The 17722-nt window shown below is 48.2% G+C and overlaps 1 pseudogene; it reads right to left on the minus strand.

Annotated features, from left to right (window-relative positions):
• Positions 1 to 235: 235 nt before the first annotated feature.
• On the minus strand, positions 236 to 327 carry LOC116639619 (annotated as a pseudogene).
• Between the last annotated feature and the right edge of the window lie 17395 nt (positions 328 to 17722).

Below are 17722 nucleotides of genomic sequence, written 5' to 3' on the forward strand. Positions count from 1 at the left end.
CTGTTAGGGCAGGGCTCTCACACAGTAGGACTACACGTCAAGGGTGCAGGCAAGTGTGGGCTTTGCAGTCAGAAAGACCCCGATTCAAAGCCTGGTTCTGCCTCTTATCAACTGTGTGTCTTGGGAAGCCCCTTGGTGTCTTGTAGCTTTCCCTGCCTCACAGAAAGTGGAGTTGAGAAAGCCTGCTCTGGCGGGCTGTGGCAGAGTTGGCCACGGTGACGCTGCTTTGGCACCTAGTAGGTGCTCATTATCCATTTCCTATGAGTAATTTTAAACTGATAAGAACAGATACTACACTTGATCTTAGCCAAAAGGCTGAGAAGCGATTCCTATGAGTAATTTTAGATGTGGTGGTTCCCTGCCCTGGCTCCGCATCAGAACCGCCCTTCTCAGGAATAGACCTGCTTGGAAGCCCCCTGGGAAATTCTTAGCCTGTGGGTCTGGGTGGGGCCCAGGCCTCCGCCTTTTAGAAAAAGCTTCTTTGGTTCTTCTGATGTCGAGGGTCTCAAGGTTTGTCAAATGGAACATAAGATAAGAATGTAAGATAGTACAAAAGTCAGTGACTTCTCTGGTGTCCCGGGCCCAGTGAAGGGACAGGAAAATCTCGGAGGGAAGATGGGACCACGGGTGCATTGCCTGAGGGGGCAGATGGAATGCAGAGGAGAAGTTCAACCTGATTTTGCTTCACACGAGCTCTGTGACCCCAGTAAGCTGGTCATCTTCTCTGAACTTTATCTTGCTGCTTTCTTTGGGGTGGAGTCCGAAGGGCTGATTTCTTCAGCTAGTCTTCTCCCTGTTTTTCCATGTGAGGACCAGATCTGGTGGGGAGAAGAACCCTACAGACTCCATGACCATCAGGCAATGGGGTCACGAGGTGTTGCGTGGTCTTTGCTACAATTTGCCAAGTTTATGGATTAGAGGTGGAAATAAAAGTACGTAACCATTTATAGCTCCAGCCAGCCTCTGGGAGACCCCTAAGGGACCTTTGTGCAAACAGTGGTGCCAGCTGAACCTTCTTTGTGAATAGGAGCCTAGTACTTTCTAGCCTATGGAGGTCATGACCTTGTAGAGGACAAGGGTCAGCACTGTAGAAGGAGCCCAGGCTCTCAGCCCTTGACACATGAGCCGACCATGAGAAATCCTATCTCTAAGGCTTATGATCCTGAAAAAGAATTTGATGTAGTGGCAAAAGATATTTGTCCCAGGGATGACAGGTGAAGGGGCCAACAATGGAAGTCCGGAAAGACCTACCTCCACAGTTCAAGGTGGGAGTCATAGGGCACTGGGGATGCTGAGTCCAGGTGCAGGGCTCATGGGAGACTGTAGGATCACGTAACGAAGTGGCTGCAGAAAGCGGGCAATGGGGATTGAACAGAGCGCCAGGCATTTTCTTCTGTGCTGTTTGCTTCCGTTTTCACACAGCCCTGAGAGGCGTTACTGCATTGATATTCAACACTCACGATAACCAACTCTGTGGTACAGATGGGAACACAGAGGCTCAGAAGGGGAGGGTCCCCAAGGTCTCAAGCACCTCGCTGGTGTCAGAATTTGAATCCCCATCTGTCCACCTCTGATATCTGTGTGTTCGCTTTCCTCCACTACACGTTACTACTCGGATGGCTGCCCCAAAGCGTTTGGGTTTATTTAAGTACTCTCTGGAATGGTTCCTGGATGTTTCCCTGGGTAAGGCAGACACCCTCCCTTTCCTGGGAACAGGCCACTCTCAGTTTTGGGAAGATGGGGAGGTGTTTGGTGAAAACCTCAAGGTGCTGGCTTCCTGTCATTACAGATGGGAGGTGGGGCTGGTCCTCAGGATCCTGAGTGGGGACTGAAAGTGTCTCTCTGCAGGCAGGACCTGGGGGATGGCCCTGGGCTGCGATGGTCGGTGCTACTGAGCAGGAGAATGGACAGGTCTGAAGTCTCAAAAGGCATAGATTTCCAGACTAGGTATCACCCCGGAGACCCAAAGGGCAGAGGTGCACAAAGGTGACCTTGATTTGGGTGCAGAAAACAAGAAAGTCTGCTTCTTTTCTGTGAAAGGTGAATGAATCACTTTTCCAAGGAGCCAACCCATCCTTTGTCCACTGCACACCTCACACGGGCTCGGAGTGGAGTCTTGACCGGTGGAGGGAGCCGGGAAGGTGTGCGGTGGTCAGCACTGTCATGCCCAGCTTCCTCCTTCTTCCCTTTCTCCCCCGAGAGCAAGGAGGTCGGAGGATGAGACTGGGAACGGTCCCCTCGCAGTGGCTGAAACTCGTGAGGGCAAGGACCGTGTCCTGTTTATCTTTCTTTCTTCTGGATCAGGTGTAGAGCTTGGCACATTGTGTGATAGATGGCCATACCTATGGTATCATTCAACACGTAACTCAAATGTCACCTCTTCCAAGAAGCTTTCCTTGGTTCCCCGCCATCCCCCCCTCCATGTCGCGGCTGGGTACTGAGGCTGGCGGGGAGTTGGGGGGTGGGGAGTGTGTGGGGGAGAGGGGGAAAGCTATGCTGAAGGTCCAAAAGTGGGGGGAGGGTGTAAAAACCACAGAGGCCATGGCACAACGGAGGGGCAGAGAAAAGTCTTCTGTTCCCCAATCCCGTCTTCCCTGCCTGCTGTCAACAGGCTGCAAAGTCAGAAACCCCACTTTGAATCCTAGCTTCCCCCCTTCACTCCCTCCTCTGCTGCCCTATGCCCAGCCCTCAGATCTCACAAATTACACAGCAACCTCAAGCAAGTTGTTCTGACTCTCTGGAGTCTTAGCTTTCTTATCTGTGTAATGGGGATAACATTACCTGCAGAGCTGAGAAAATTCAAGCAGATTAAGCAGAAGAAGTGGCCTGGGTGTAAATGATAGTGTGGGCTTCAGTCCTGACCCGCTGGGCAACCCTTACTCTCTCCAAATCTCACGCTGCTCATCCGTAACATACGTTTCTGCCAGGAGTCGTTGTAAGGATCCAATAGGACAATGCTCCTGGCACATGAAAGTGCCCAGAAAAAGTGCTCATTGCCTTCTCCTTCCATGCTCGCTCTTTCATAATTTTGCCAAGGAGAGAGATTTGGATCTGAAGATGCCCAGCTATTCCAGGGACTGATCTTTTCTGGGTCCCTTATTCATAAAGTGAGAGAAATAGCACAGATCTCATTGAGCTGTTGTAAGGCCGAGGTGATGAAAGAACCATTCTAGAACAGAGCCCTCTACACAGAAAATAGCCCATAAAGGTCAGCTTCGTGGCCGCCTCGAGATAATTCTTCCGGCTAGTGATGGAGCCCTGGCTGGTGCCTTGGCCTCAGTGGTCAGGCAGGGCTGAGCTGACTCACCCAAGAGTGACAGGTCTAGGCAGTGACAGCCCAGCCTGGTGGGGTGGGAGCAGCTGGGCTCCTTAGGGAGCCCCCAGGAATAATTCGGCTATTATTTTGCAACAGAGATTGCCTTTGGCCTTGACCAGTTCTAGAGATGGTGGGAAAGAGGGATGTCCATGACCATTGGATACTCCTACATTTTCTCATGGCTAAGGAAGCAGATGAAGGCAGTGGCAGGGCAGGCTGTGGCCTTTTACTGGATACTGACCTGGTAGGAGGCCATACAACTGGATGGCAGCTGGAGGGGCACCCTTCCATAGTATGGGGCCGTGAGCACTGGACAGGGCCTCAAAACCTGTTCTTGACCAAGTTAGACAAGATAAGATGTGTTTCTTTCTCAGGAACTTGGAGGAGGTAGGCTGGATGGTTTTTAGGCTTGGAGCCCATGTTTTTAGACTCTAAGTCCAGTGCTCTTCCCATGACATTGTGTATGTCCAGAGTCATAGGCCCTCACCCTGGGAGCTCAGCCATGATTTGTGGCAGATGGGTAACTGGATGTTCAGGGAGCACAGAAGAACAGAGGTTCAGAGAAAGTTTGTGGAGGAGGTGACATTTGAGCCAGGCTTTGTAGGGGGAGGTGCGGGAGAAAGCACTTGTCTCCACTTCCTCATCTCTGACTCATTTCTCCAGCTCCACCCATTGCAATCTGGCTTCTCCCACAACATGGAACTGCTCTCACCGAGGTCATCAGTGACCTTCTTGTGGCAAATCCAATGGATGTCTCATTACCCTTCTTTTAACTAATGAGGGGGGGGTCACATTTGACACAGCTCACTTCTCCTTTGACTTGCGGTTCTCCTCCTACCTCCCCCACTGTCACTTCCCAGTTTCTCTTGTGATCTCATCTTCCCTTGCAACCTATCTACCTACCATCCATCCAATCCATCCATCTATCCATCCATCCATCCATCCATCCATCATCCATCCAATCCACCCATCCATCCATCCACCCACCCATCCACCTAATCCATCGATCCATCCATCCTTCCATCTATCTACCCATCCATTTATTATCTATCTATCTATCTATCTATCTATCTATCTATCTATCTATCTATCATCATCTGTCATCTATCTATCTATCTATGTAATTAAGGAGAGTATAATGAAGGCACTCTTTACAAAAATATGAAAGGATTAGGAGAATGTACCAGGAAACGGTGCAGCGCTCTAGCATGAATAATATCAGGGAGACATTACCCAATCTAGGCCTGATGGGAAGGCCAAGTGGTTATCAGAACCCAGAGATTATGGTTACAAGAGGGGCTTTACACAGAGGGGCACAGCCAAACAGGGTCATCAATACCCCTGACTCTGCTCCTGCCCTCTGATGCAGTTCACAAAGGCCAACTTCCCATGCTCCTTACACTCTGATGTCACTCTTCCAATGCTCCTTACACTCTGATGTCAGCCTGCTGTATGTGCCTCTTTCCCCTTTCTCTGTGGTCTTACCCTGAGGGCTCCTCGGCTCCAATGGCTAATGCCCCTAAATTGCTGTCTCATGCCAAGACTTCTGTCCTGACCACCTGGTCACCCAACTGTCTACTTACTGGACATCTCTAAATGTCCTTCTGGCATCACAGACTCAGCATGACCACAGAGGACCTCATGGCCTTCTCCCAAACTGTATCTTCCCGTATTTTCTTCCTGCATGGATGGCATCTCCACTCACCTCGTCATCCAAGTCAGGGCTTGGGATTCATTCCTGACTCTTGCCCTTCCTTTCCCTTCGACACCCCTCACCCAGTCCTGCCAAATCCACACCCAGATGTTTGACACATACAGTCCCTCTCCATCCACCCCCCACTGCTCCCTTTGCTTGGACCCTTCTCATCTCTCCCTGGATTATGACAGCTTCCGAATTAACCAGCTACTAGCTGCCTCTTAAGGTCCACTCTCTCTCCCTTCTTAGCTAAAGAATGCCCACTTTGGTTATGTCCATGGCCAATGATCTAAAAGACAACATTTGCCAGCCTCTCTTGCAGCTAGGAATGACTATGTGCCTAAGTTCTGGCCAAGAAGAGGTAAGTGGAAGTGTCATGTGGAAGGTGCTAGAAAGTTTCCTTAAAAGGGAGAGGGTGCATTCCTCTTCCTCTTGGCTCTATATTGCTGCCTGAAACATGGTTCTGATGGTTGGAGCTCTAACGGCTACATTGGGCCATTTGGAGAATGGCCTTCCACAGCTGGAAGAATGCCCTTCACAAAGTGTACCAGCCATAAGCCACTATTTCTGGACATCTTCAATGCAAGGGTAAATTAAATATCTAACTTGATTCAGCTACTGTTATTTTTGTTTGTTTGTTTTTCTGTTATTTGCAATGGAATGTAATTCTCACGGATGCATCTGAATCCCAGGAGGTAGTTGCAGATATTTCTGTGCCCCACACGCCTCCCTTAGACCACCTGATTTTAGCACGGCAGCGAGGACAGTTCCATGTGTGCCGTGACTGTCCTATTTCAAACATGCAAGGCTTGTTCAAAACCACAGTCAGGGGAAGGCCAGTTAGCCTCTGTGCCTGGAAGAGCAACGGGTGGAGAGAGAGTTAATGCCTCCTGAGGCAACCTTCAAGCAATGGGGACTGAAAGTTGGTGACGATGGGGAGGTCATTAATGATTTCTCAGAGGGTCTCCAGCAGGACCGAGTTCTGCTGTTCCCAGAGGTGACCAGCTCAGTGACACCCCTTCTAGTCTTACCCCCATCCCCAACTCACTCTCCTCACTCTGTCACTGCTGCTTCCTGGGGTCACCTCACCCATAAACCACCCCCACTCACTTTCTTATCTCAGGCTCCGATGCTGGAGGAACTGACAGAGTTTGCTCTAAAATGTAGCTCTGTTTATGCCCTTCCTCTCCCACAAAGCCCACCTCTTAGAGCCCATTAACTCCTGGATGATGGTGCGATTCGATTCCTTGTCCTGTCCCACAAAGCCCCACTGGCTCTGGTCCCTTCCTCCCCCAAAGCCCTGTTCCTTGCTTCTTGGCCCCTATGTGCCCTTTGCTCCAGCCATGCCAGGCTGCATTTCACGCTCTGGTGCCTTCTCACAGACTGGAACATTCCTAACCTTACCCTATTGCAAAGGCTCAGGTGCCCTTCACCACTGTGCTCTCGTGTCCTGTCTTCTGGAAAGCCCTCCCTGACCTCCCATGTTCAGCTAGAGCTGCTCCACATCCAGGGTCTCACTCTTGCTTTATACCATTCTTGAATTGGCTAATTAGCTGCCCCCTCTCCCTCTTTGACTTTGTGCTTGTTTCTAGAGCAGAGACTACATACATCCTATGTAGTTTTGTATCCTGGGCCTAATGCTGAGCTGGAACAGAGACAAAATGTGGCCATGTGAGCAGGGACAAGACCAGGAGAAGCAAGGGCCAGCGAGGGGCGTGTACGTGGTGCATTCCTGGTGCTCCACAAGCCCGAGGCCTGTCACCCCAGCATCCCACTTTTCCAAGATCTGATCTCTTGTCCTTTCAGCCTCAGGGCCTACAACCTCCCCCTTCTGTTCAGAGCCTTAGCCACACCCAGTGTTTGCCCAACACCATGGGCTCTTAAGCCCGCTGACCCTACTCATGATCTTCCCTTTACTTGCATTACTCCAACTCCCCCCCACACACCATGAATTTCTCCCTAGCCTTCAAGGCCCTCATCAAGTATACCTGCATCCATAAACCCTTTCCTGCCAGGAACTGTGCTTTGTACATTGTAGGTTCTTAAGGAAGCTGGTTGTTGTTGTGTTGGGTGTGTTGGGTGGAATGGGGAGCATGTATATACATATTTAAGAAATAGTGACATAGGGCTGAATATATTCTAGGTACTACTCCATGTGCTCTACACGTACGAACTAATTTAATACATATAATGCTATAAGGAAGGTCTTGCTCTTATCCCCTACAGAGAGGCTATTTAACTTTTCTGCAATTGCACAGCTAGAAAGGGCTAGAGAAAAGATTTGAACCCAAGCAGTTTGGGGAGGACAAACTTTCTTTTGCAGGCACGTGGAGCCGTGGAAGGACTCTCAGTGTAGACGCACTGAGGGTGGGTCTGGAAAGGACCGGACTAGACATATGTGAGCAGCCCTGGCCTGGGCTGTGCAGGCTTAAAGTGGCTATAGGACAAGGGGTACAGGGGCTGTTCCTCAGGTCCCCAGGGCAATGGCGGTGTCTCTCAGGTCCTGGGAAGCATGTGGGGTGGGCCCTTTAAATGGACATTCTCTGAACTGGAAGGAGAAAAATCAAACACTTGATACTTCAATCAAATTCACTTTCTGGGAGCTCTGAGGTCAACTTGGGTGACCAGGACATCTTGTGGACACCTCACAGGTGTCTGGAAATAACTTTAGAGGCCTGGCCTTCACTGATCAGGACCAGGGAGGAGAGTGACTGGTAAGAAATCTGCTCCTGACTCCCATCAGCCTATCATCTGCTCTGCAGGTGAGAGGGTTCTTAAAATAGCAAAAATGGTATTTATAAATGGATGTGGGGATCACGGGAAGATCCCTGGGCCAATTGTCAGAAGCTTTGATGTAATTTGCTGGGTGATTTTGGTGGCAAGCTACGTTCCCTCTATAGGGCTCAGTTTCCCCATTTGTGAAATACAAAGTTTTGGGCCGGAAGCCCATGAAGAGCTCTTCCAGACTGATTGTTAATGATTCTAGCTGCATATGGGTTACCTTGGGAAGCAGGAAGGAGGGAAATTGAGGTCTGTTATTGGCCTGAATTGTGTCTCCCCTCCACCCCCGCCCAGTCCAGATGTTGAAGTCTTAACTTCAGAATATGACTGTATTTGGAGATAGAGCCTTTAAAGAGGTCATTAAGGTGAAATGAGGTCATTGGGATGGGTCCTAATTCAACCTGACTAGTGTCCTTATAGGAAGAGGAGTCTAGGACACAGACACACACAGAAGGAAAACCATGGAGACACCAGGAGAAGCCAAAGAGGGAGGCCTCAGAGGAAATCTACCTGCCAACACTTGGATTTTGGACTTCTAGCTTCTAGAATCCTGAGAAAATAAATTTCTGTGGCTTAAGCCACCCAGTCTGTAGTCCTTTGCTGTGACAGTCCTGGCAAGTTGACAGAGGGTGATGCCATTCGTGGACGCAATGACCATGTCCCCCAGCTGTGGTATCTGGGTCCCTCTGGGGTCAGGTGAGCCCCAACATTAAAGGAGTACAGGCAGGACAAGGGGAGGGGTTCAGAGTAGGTCTCCCTGGACAGCATGCACTGAGCCTGCCGTGTTGTCAGGGCTAGATGAGTAAGCCCTAGTCCTGCCCTCAAGGAGTTTCTAGTCCCATGAAGGAGACAAATATACGGTGTGGTGCTTGTCCAATGGGAGCCCTGCAATGATGAAACATACCTGTCATGCAGATGCAGGAAGCCCAGGATGACTTCACAGAGAGATGCCTTGAAGGGTCAGTCATGGACCTCGCCAATCAGGAAATGGAGGGAAGAGCATCTTAGGCAGAGAGGTCAGAATGTACAAAGGCGCAGAGGCACACATGATTTCACAAAGAGGCATGATGCCTGCGAGCCGGGCTGGATCGGATCAGACAGACCAAACCGTGGAGGCCGGACTTCCTCCTGATTGGGCTGGGGAGCCTGTGAGGGGTTAGGTGGAGGGGACACAACTTATAAGCATGGGGGTCTGGATCCAGACCCAGCTGGGTCTCAGTGGTGCCACCTACTAGGTGGTCGACCTCGTGCAGGTTACTCATCCTCTTGGAACCTCTGTTCTCACCTGCAAAATGATGATAATAGCACAAGCCTTATAGGTTTGCCATGAAGATTAAATAGGTGAACACCTACCCCATGCTTTCAACAGTGCCTGGCATGTTGATGGCTCTTAATACACTCTGGCTCTCAGCTCAGCCCTGGTTTTCACACCTGCTCCACCACGTTGGGGCTGAAATGATGATTTCATCAACCCTTTCCATTTGGTGAAGTAGGGAGTGAGGTCAGTATAGGAAATCAGTCGTCACAAACTGGAACTGGGAACTGAGAGGTGCACAGGCTTCTGGAAATGCAAGGAGAACTTGCTAGGATGCATTTCTGTAGGGTTCTAGGGAGTCCTGGGCCTCAGCGGGGCACCCTCTGAGGCCTCGTAGGTTTGTGACGCACATGGGGGAAGGAACTGAAAAGGGGACCTGAAAGATGTGTTTTCTCAGAAACAGGCAAAGGGGGCAGCAGAGTTGGGGTGGGGGTGGGGGGCAGAGTCGCTGCCCATAGAAGTTATCTGGCCTGCAGGTGCCAAAATGGCAGCCATTGGATTAGCCTTGGCTTGAAGACCTCCTTTGTTTAACTTTATGGTGTTTGAGGAGATTAAAAGCTGCAAATAGTTACTTTCTTTTTTTTTTTATAATTAAAGATTCTTTACAAAAAATCCAGATGTCCAGCTTCTGATGAAAATCAGAATATCTGGGAACAGTGAGTTGGCATTCCCATCTGGCAACTGTCCGCAGGGACTGAACGGTAGGTGCTCCTACATTAGCTTCCCTTAGCTCATTTCTATTTTGTCGCTGCTCTATTCCAGTAGGCATTTGCTCATAGGATCTCCAAGTCTAGGCTAGTAGTCTCATTTTACAGAGGAGGAAACTGAGACCCAGAGTGGGGATAGGACCCATCCAATTTACACAGGTGAGTGATCAAGTTCAGATGGGACCCCAGGTCGCCACGCACTCAGCCACTTTCCACACTCTGGTTTTCCTCCTTTTGCCTCCGTGCCCTGGTGGGAAGGACTGGGGAGCAAGGGGACATCGTCTACTTTTAGCTTTAATCAGTAATTATTTTCATAATAATAGTAGCCATCTATTAAAAGCCTACAAAATATCAGGGGCTTCATACACATTTAATCCTCATAACAAACCTAGAAAATAAATATTATTATCCCAGCTTTTCAGATTAGGAAATTGAGGCTCAGAAAGCTACAAAAAGCTTGCCTAGGGTCACCAGGCCACTGTGTGGTGGAGCTGGGACTTGAATAGGCTCTAGCTGATGGTAAAGCTCCACACCTTTGTTGAAGGCCTGTTCTTGGGCACTAGGTTAGGCTCTGGAAGATGAAAATCTTGGAAAGTTCTGGAAGCCACAGTCTGAATGGTGTACCAATGGGTAATTTGGACAGCTGAGGGCATGTCACAGCCGGTTTCAAGTTGCTGAGTGTCCCATGAGCTTCATTAGACAAGGGTGACCTTATCCCCCCTCCCTGGGTCTGCCCACCTCTTTCCTCTCGGACACTCCTCATCCTGGGGAAGGGGTTCCTGGAAAGGAGTGAGGGGACCTGGCCAGGGCTTCTGTTTGTGAATACAGAAGTCCTGTTCATCTTCAAGAGCCCCCACCCCCAACATCCCCATGCTGGGTTAGCGGTCCCAGCTGAGGGCTCGCTAGCACTGTGAGCTGACCTTGAACATGGTAGGCGTCTCTTGGTGTGAAGGTTTCCTTTAGTTTGTCCATCTTCCTCTTTAGATTGTCTGCTCCTCCTGGCCAACAGCCCTATCCCATTTATGTCTATATCCCCACCACATAGCATGGTATATGACTCACAATGGGCACAACTATGTGTCTCTGGAATGAATGAACAAATGAAAGTACAATGAGGGAACTATTTCTTCTTTCCAGGCTTAGTCTCTGGGATTTGAATCTTGGCTCTATACTTACTGAGTGACTTGGTCAAATTATCTAACCTCTCTGGGCCTCAGTTTCTACATCTGTAGAATGGAGATGATAATCACGCTAATCTCATCATTCATTATTAGAATTAATTAATTAATTAATTTTTATAACATTTTTTCTCATTATATAACATTTTTTAATTTAAATTCAATTAATTAACATATAATGTATTCTTGGTTTCAGATGTACAGGCCTGTGCTTCATCAGTCTTATATAATACCCAGTGCTCATTATATCATATGCCCTCCTTAATGCCCATCACCCAGTTACCCCATTCCCCCCACCCCCACCCCCTCCAACAACCCTCACTTTGTTTCCTATGATTAAAAGTCTCTTATTGTTTGTCTCCCTCTCTGGTTTCATCTTGTTTTATTTTTTCCTCTCTTCCCCTATGATCCTGTGTTTTGTTTCTTAAATTCCACAAATCAGTGAGATCATATGATAATTGTCTTTATCTGATTGACTCCTTTCGCTTAGCATATTAGCCTCTAGTTCCATCAACGTCATTGCAAATGGCAAGATTTCATTTTTTTGATGGCTGCATAATATTCCATTGTGTATATATACATATATATATATATATCACATCTTCTTGGTTCTCTCTGCTTGGTTCCCTCTGCCCCTGCCTCGTCATCTTGCTGACTCCTGCTCATTCGTGAGGGCTCAGCATCGATGTCATTTCTCTAAACCTTCCCCTCTGCATCCTGGGACTCCTCGAGTGAGCTGGCCCACACCTGCCACCTGCCATCTGTATTGCAATTACCAGCTGAGGCCTGAGTGCTCTCCAGATGGTAAGCTCTGAGCACGCGGGGCCATGACCATCTTACTAATGATTGTCTACTCGGTGTCTGGCCAAAGGCATAGAGGCTGCTTGGTAATACCTGTTGAATGAGTCAGAAAGATGAATTAATCAATGTCATCATCAATTTCAGAAGCCACTCTCTGATTACTGGTTCTGAAGTCCTGATGATACTTTCAAGTTGAATGTTGAAATGACTTACTCATCACAGGAGTTTACTCATTTAGTTGCCCCAAAAATAAAATGAAATTACACCAATGGCTTTGTGTCCCTTTGCTTTTATAGCGTAGGTGTTAATGGCATGGACTTTGGGGCCAAACTGCCTGGATTTGAATTCCAGCCCTGCCCCTCAGAAGCTGTGTGATGTCCTGCAAATTACTCAATTTTTCTGTACTTCAGTTTCCTCATCTGTCATATGGGGATAGGAATAATACTTACCTAACGTGGTTGTTGTGAGGATTAAATTAGTCTACATTTGTAAAGACACAGCCCCTAACACACAGATGTGCTATATAAAATTTGTTAGATAATGCAAATAAAGATAAATCTCATACACAATATGGAGGTCTCTTTGATGTTCACCTCCTTTCAGAGTAAATCTTTGGCATGGTCCCAGCACAAGGCAAATTCATGACAGAGGTAAAGTTCATTTTCAGCGTCTGACAATCCTCTGTTCCTACCCCTTTCCCACCCTCTGTGGTATTTCATCTCACTTATAACTCCCAGAAGTCTCATCCTTTCCACCTTTTCCATCTAGCAACTGCTTTCAGATCTGTTAAAAAGGCCAATTCATACTCTAGTGTAAATGACTTCTAGGGTTGAATGGATCTCCTCTCCAAAATATTGTCTTAACATAAAGTGTCCTAATTCCAGGAATCCAGGAGGGTAGAAAACCCATGTTATGCACACTATACACATCTAAGGGCAGTGGACTTTGGCCAACCTTATTTATAACATCTCCCAGAATAAGGAATCAAGAGTGGGAAGGTTAGAGCCATGGAGCTTAACATGGAGAATCTTGGAGACTCATTGGGAAGAAAGAGAAAAATGTACTACTGGTCACTTAATAACAACAGATGAGTTTAAAATAGAAAATCAGCGTTCTGTCTAGTCCACACTGTCACTCCAAGGCTGCTGAGCGCTCAGACGTCACGTGACCCAACCTCAGAGGAGAGCGGCGGTTTCAAGGTCAGAGTGGCCACAGTCAATGATTTAGACAGCAGAGCTCAGCATGGGACCCATGGCAGGAGGCCGCCTGGAGCCTGTAAATGATGCCATTGTTTGAAGTTGCATGCAATCAAAAAAAAAAAAATCAGGAAAAAGAAAGAAAGAAAACCAAACCACTAAAGTTTTTGGGACAACATCCCTTGCCAAACTTTTTTTTTTTTTTTTTAAAGAAAAACACCAACCTGAAGCCAGTGAAGCAAAGAGGAAAGTATCATCTGGGCCTGCTCTGAGGGCAGATGGCAGCCTCTTGAGTTTTCGACATGAGTTGATCATTGCATAAACAAGGTGGCCTCTGGGCAGGGGTGGTCTGCTCCGCAGGAGCTAGCTCCTCAGTGAGCACTGGGGCCTCCAATGGCCATGTTCTTTCAGCTGGAAGTGCTTTGTCTCGTAGTCCGTTCGATTTAGGCATTGCTGGGTAACTCGCAATGTGTGGTTGGTTACACTGGTTTTATTCCCTGTGATGATCTGCTGGGGTGGAACAAATTATTAGACCCATTTTAGGGAAAGGGTGACTACTGAGTTTCAGAAAGGTGACCTTCCTTGCTCTAGGTTAGGGGGTGAGGTGGCAGAGGCAAGCGCGGGACACAGGCCTCTCTTTTGCCATTTGGCCAGGCGCACGTAGACAGGAAGGGAAGAGGAAGGCGTGCCTGGCCTTGGGGATGGCCAGGGGCCTTAATAATAACGTCACCTGGAGTTTGTTGAGTGTGTTGAGTGATCACAAGCATAGGCTCTGGAACAAAAGAGGGTGAACTCAAATCCCAGATCCACGTCCTACTAGCTGTGCAACCTTGGGCAAGTTGTTAAACATTTCTGAGCCTCTGCTTCCTCATCTGTAAGCTGGAGTTAGCAGCAGGGCCTGCCTTATGAAGGTCGTGGTGGGGAGTAAATGAGCTACAGCATGTAAAATGTGTCCTGGTGCCGCATGAGTGGCAGCTCTTATCACAACATCCTTTGAATAAACTCTTTCATTTTGAGTTTCATATTGATGATGAGAGGGAGTTATTTGTTTTTATTTCCATTTTGCGGATAATGAAGTAAGGCACGGAAAGGTTAAGCTATTTGTAAAGTAAAGAAGCAGAGCTGGGTGTTGATTTCAATGCTGAAGCCATGTTGCTCCTGGCTGGCCATGTGGGCTCCCTGGGCAAGTTCTTGGACTTTCCTGCCATGGTTGACCCCAGCTGTCTTGATAGGAGCTGCACCAGGACCAACACAGAGCGGAGTCATGACCAGAGCACCAGCATCGCCAAACTTCCCTTTCTGCCCTGTTTCCCTATATTAGTTAGTAGAAGCCTCCAACTTTCCCTCCCAAGTGTTTGATGTTCTTCAGCACTTGCCTTGTTTTCTGACTCCAGTGGATATAAACTCTTTCCCAATGCCTAGTAAATGTTAACCATCCCCCCCGCCCCCCGCCTCACCCCAGCAGTCAGGAGGCAATGGCAGTGGGCCAGGTGAGAGCTGACAATACCTTGAACCAGAGTGGAGGTGCTGATGATGGAGATGAATGGATTTGAGATCTCTTTACAGTGAAATAGACTTGTTCCAGGCCCTGTGATAGGCACTGGAGACACAAAGATGAATAAGATATGGAAACCCATCTTTAAGGGGCTTATAGTCTAAAGAGAGGGAGGCATACATGTAACACACACACAGGTGCACCTGACTGTGGTGGAATGACTGGTCACAATGCCTTGGTTCATGCTATAGTCACACTCTTTGTGATGTGAGTTCCTAGCTTCTCCTATTAGGAAGCTGAAGCTATTTGCCTACCCTTTGGGCCTAGGCTGCTCTTGTGACATGCTTTATCAAATACAATGTGGTAGAAGTAGTGGTGTGCCAATTTTGAGCCTAGGCCTCAACTGACCTTGTGTGCTTCCACCATCTTTAAGGATTTTGCAGAGTTTCTAAGAAAACAAATCCAGGGTAGCCTCCTTGATGACAAGAGACTCATGGCCCAGTCATCTCTATCACCTTTACTGAGAGCAGGCCAGCTACCAGGTATGCAATGAGCATCTTAAACTGGCTAACACCCAGGCATCTGGACAGTTGAACACAATGCATGAATGAGCTCTGGCAAGATCAGCTGAGCCTGGCCCAGATGAGTAGATTGGTTTAGCCAACTCATAGACTCATGAGCAATGATAAATGCTTATTGCTCAACGCATGGATTAGCAAGTTTTGGCTTGTGGACCAGTAAGCTACCAGTTTTTGTAAATAAAGTTTTATTAGAATACAATTGTGCCCATTTATTCATGTATTGTTTAGAGTTTCTTGGAGCTATAAAGGCAGAGCTGAGAAGTGGAGACAGAGACCATATAATCTGCAAGGCCCAAAATATTTGTTATCTGGGCCTTTAAGAAAATGTTTTCTGACCACTGGTTTGAAGCCATTGAGTTTGGGAGTGGTTTGTTACACAGTGATAGCTAACTGATGCATAGGTGCTGGGACAGAGAGGCTGGTGGGAGCCCAAAGGAAGGATTGGTTAGCTGCCCTTGACTATGACATGGAGTGGTCAGGAGAGGTTCTGTAGAGGAAGTGATGTTAAATGTGTCTTGAGCCAAGTGTAACTTATAGGGAAATGATGAGGAAATCAAGAGCCAGAGTGATTATGACCAGGCCAAAGTCACATGACAGGTCTCCTGGTTCCTGTTTGGAGAATTTTCTCTTATTCAAGTAGGTAGTTCAACTTTTGGGTAAAAGAAAGGGCCATGGGGCCAGCCAGAATTGGGTTTGGATTCTAGTTCTACTTTCTGAGATGTGTGGATCTTGGGCAACCTAATTTTTCTCTACTTAAGTTTCCTCATTCATAAAATAGGGAAAATGATCCCAATCTCAGAGAGTTGACATGAAATTAATTAGATGATGGACTCAGGTTCTGGTAGAGCAGAACTTTTATGGTCATAAAGAAAGCTGTAGAAATAAAGATAGCTTAGAAGTACTTGCCCAGGGCTTTCCTTTTTAACCAGGGTGAGAGATTTCAACTGAAGGCAATTTGCTCCACAGTTGGAATTTCTGGTGGAATGTATAGTCTGGAACCACCCATGGACCCTCTACCATGCAGGGCCACTTGCTTCCCTGCTGGAATCATCTTGCCTTGGGGAATCCTACCACCGATATCTTCCTGGGGCGACTGCTCTGGGCTGCTTGCTCTGTTACTCACCCCACACATGGTGGTCTAGGGGATTTGGTCACTTTGCACTTATCTCTAAGTTCCTGTTTCTCTGGGCCCAGGTTGGGCCAATTCACATGCCTATTTAGAGGATGAGGGCAAGCGAAGGGTGTTGAGCCAGATTCTAGAAAGTGTTCCTCTGCGCACCCACGCTATGCCAGTCCCTGTGCTGGGCGGCTCCGGGAATCAGGATGAAGCCAGACATGGTTTCTCTGTCTTCCCAGAACTCAGAGGTGAGAGGTAGACCAGAGGGCAGATGTTCTCAACACAAGGTGGTGAATGTTGAGTCAGAGGGAAGCTTGGGGCTCCAAGTGGGTGCCATGGAGCTTGGGGCTTGGAAAATGATATTCAGGGTGAGTCCAGTGTAAGGAGGATCTTCCTGGATAAAATCTGAGGGGGAAAGCCATCCTAGGCAAAGAAAATACCATGAGGCAAAGATAGAACAGCCTGTGGAAGGCATGGCAGGAGCCTGGTGCTGCCCAGTGTCGAGTCTGAGTGAAAGAGAATCAGGCGAGGCTAGCAGAGTAAGCAGGAGCTCACACCCTGTCGTCATCAAAAGGATGGAAGCCCAAAGGGGCCTGGAAGACTGGTGATGGGCAAATACGCAGCGTAAGGGTTCAGAAGGACCCTGCTGATGGGCTGCCATAAGGGGTGATAGTTTCTGTTTTCTTGGTCTCCAGGAAGGGCAGGGAGTAAGGAAGTTTCCAGCATCAACATGTTCCCCTTCAGCTCTGAAGCCCATTACGGTTTCACCATCGGGTTACACTCTATTTCTTACCAAACCTAGCAGGAGATTTTATCATGTTGCTTCATAACGTATGGTGGGACATGGAGGGTGCTGATAAACCGTGCCGGGTGCGGGAGTAGGGGTCAGGGGAGAGGAAGAGGAGGTGGAGACATCCCATCTTGTGCCACGTGGTTCCAAAAGGTGACAGTCAGGGTCTGGGGACAAGGCCTGTCTTCGGGGCTCAAAAGAGACATTCTGTAAGCATTTGGAAATCCTTTCTGCTCTTCCAGATGAATGAAGAAGTGAATCCAAACCTAGAAGTGGAAATTAAAAAAAAAAGTCCCAATCATCACTTTGGGAGCTAAGATGTCCAAGTGTCACAAAAGAGAATTTCTCAATGAGGAACTGGCCAGCAAGGGAGAAAAATACCCTTTAAAAATACTTCCTGCTAGAAGTCAAATGGTAGGCAAACAAGAGTTGCACCATCAAGGCAAGTGTTCTTTCTGGGTTCATTTTCTGAATTTGGAGTCGGTTGGTTTCCACACATCCAGCATTCTGCCCCTATTGCCAACACCCCTCCAAAGTGTAGGCACAGAAGTGAAACTTCCAGCTGATGAGCTTGTGCAGACCCAGTGGGCATTGGCGGGGTCCTCCAAGGTCAACGTGCAGTGGGGGGGAAGGAGGGAGGCCGGCGCCCCCCCCAGGTGAGCCTGGAGTCAGGGTGACCCAGGACATCAGGAGGCCCATGTTCCATCCCTCAGCCCTCCCACAGGCTTGTCTCAGATCCGCCAGAGCAA

Source organism: Phoca vitulina, unplaced genomic scaffold, assembly GCF_004348235.1.
Source record: "Phoca vitulina isolate PV1807 unplaced genomic scaffold, GSC_HSeal_1.0 scaffold18, whole genome shotgun sequence".
Taxonomy (NCBI): domain Eukaryota; kingdom Metazoa; phylum Chordata; class Mammalia; order Carnivora; family Phocidae; genus Phoca; species Phoca vitulina.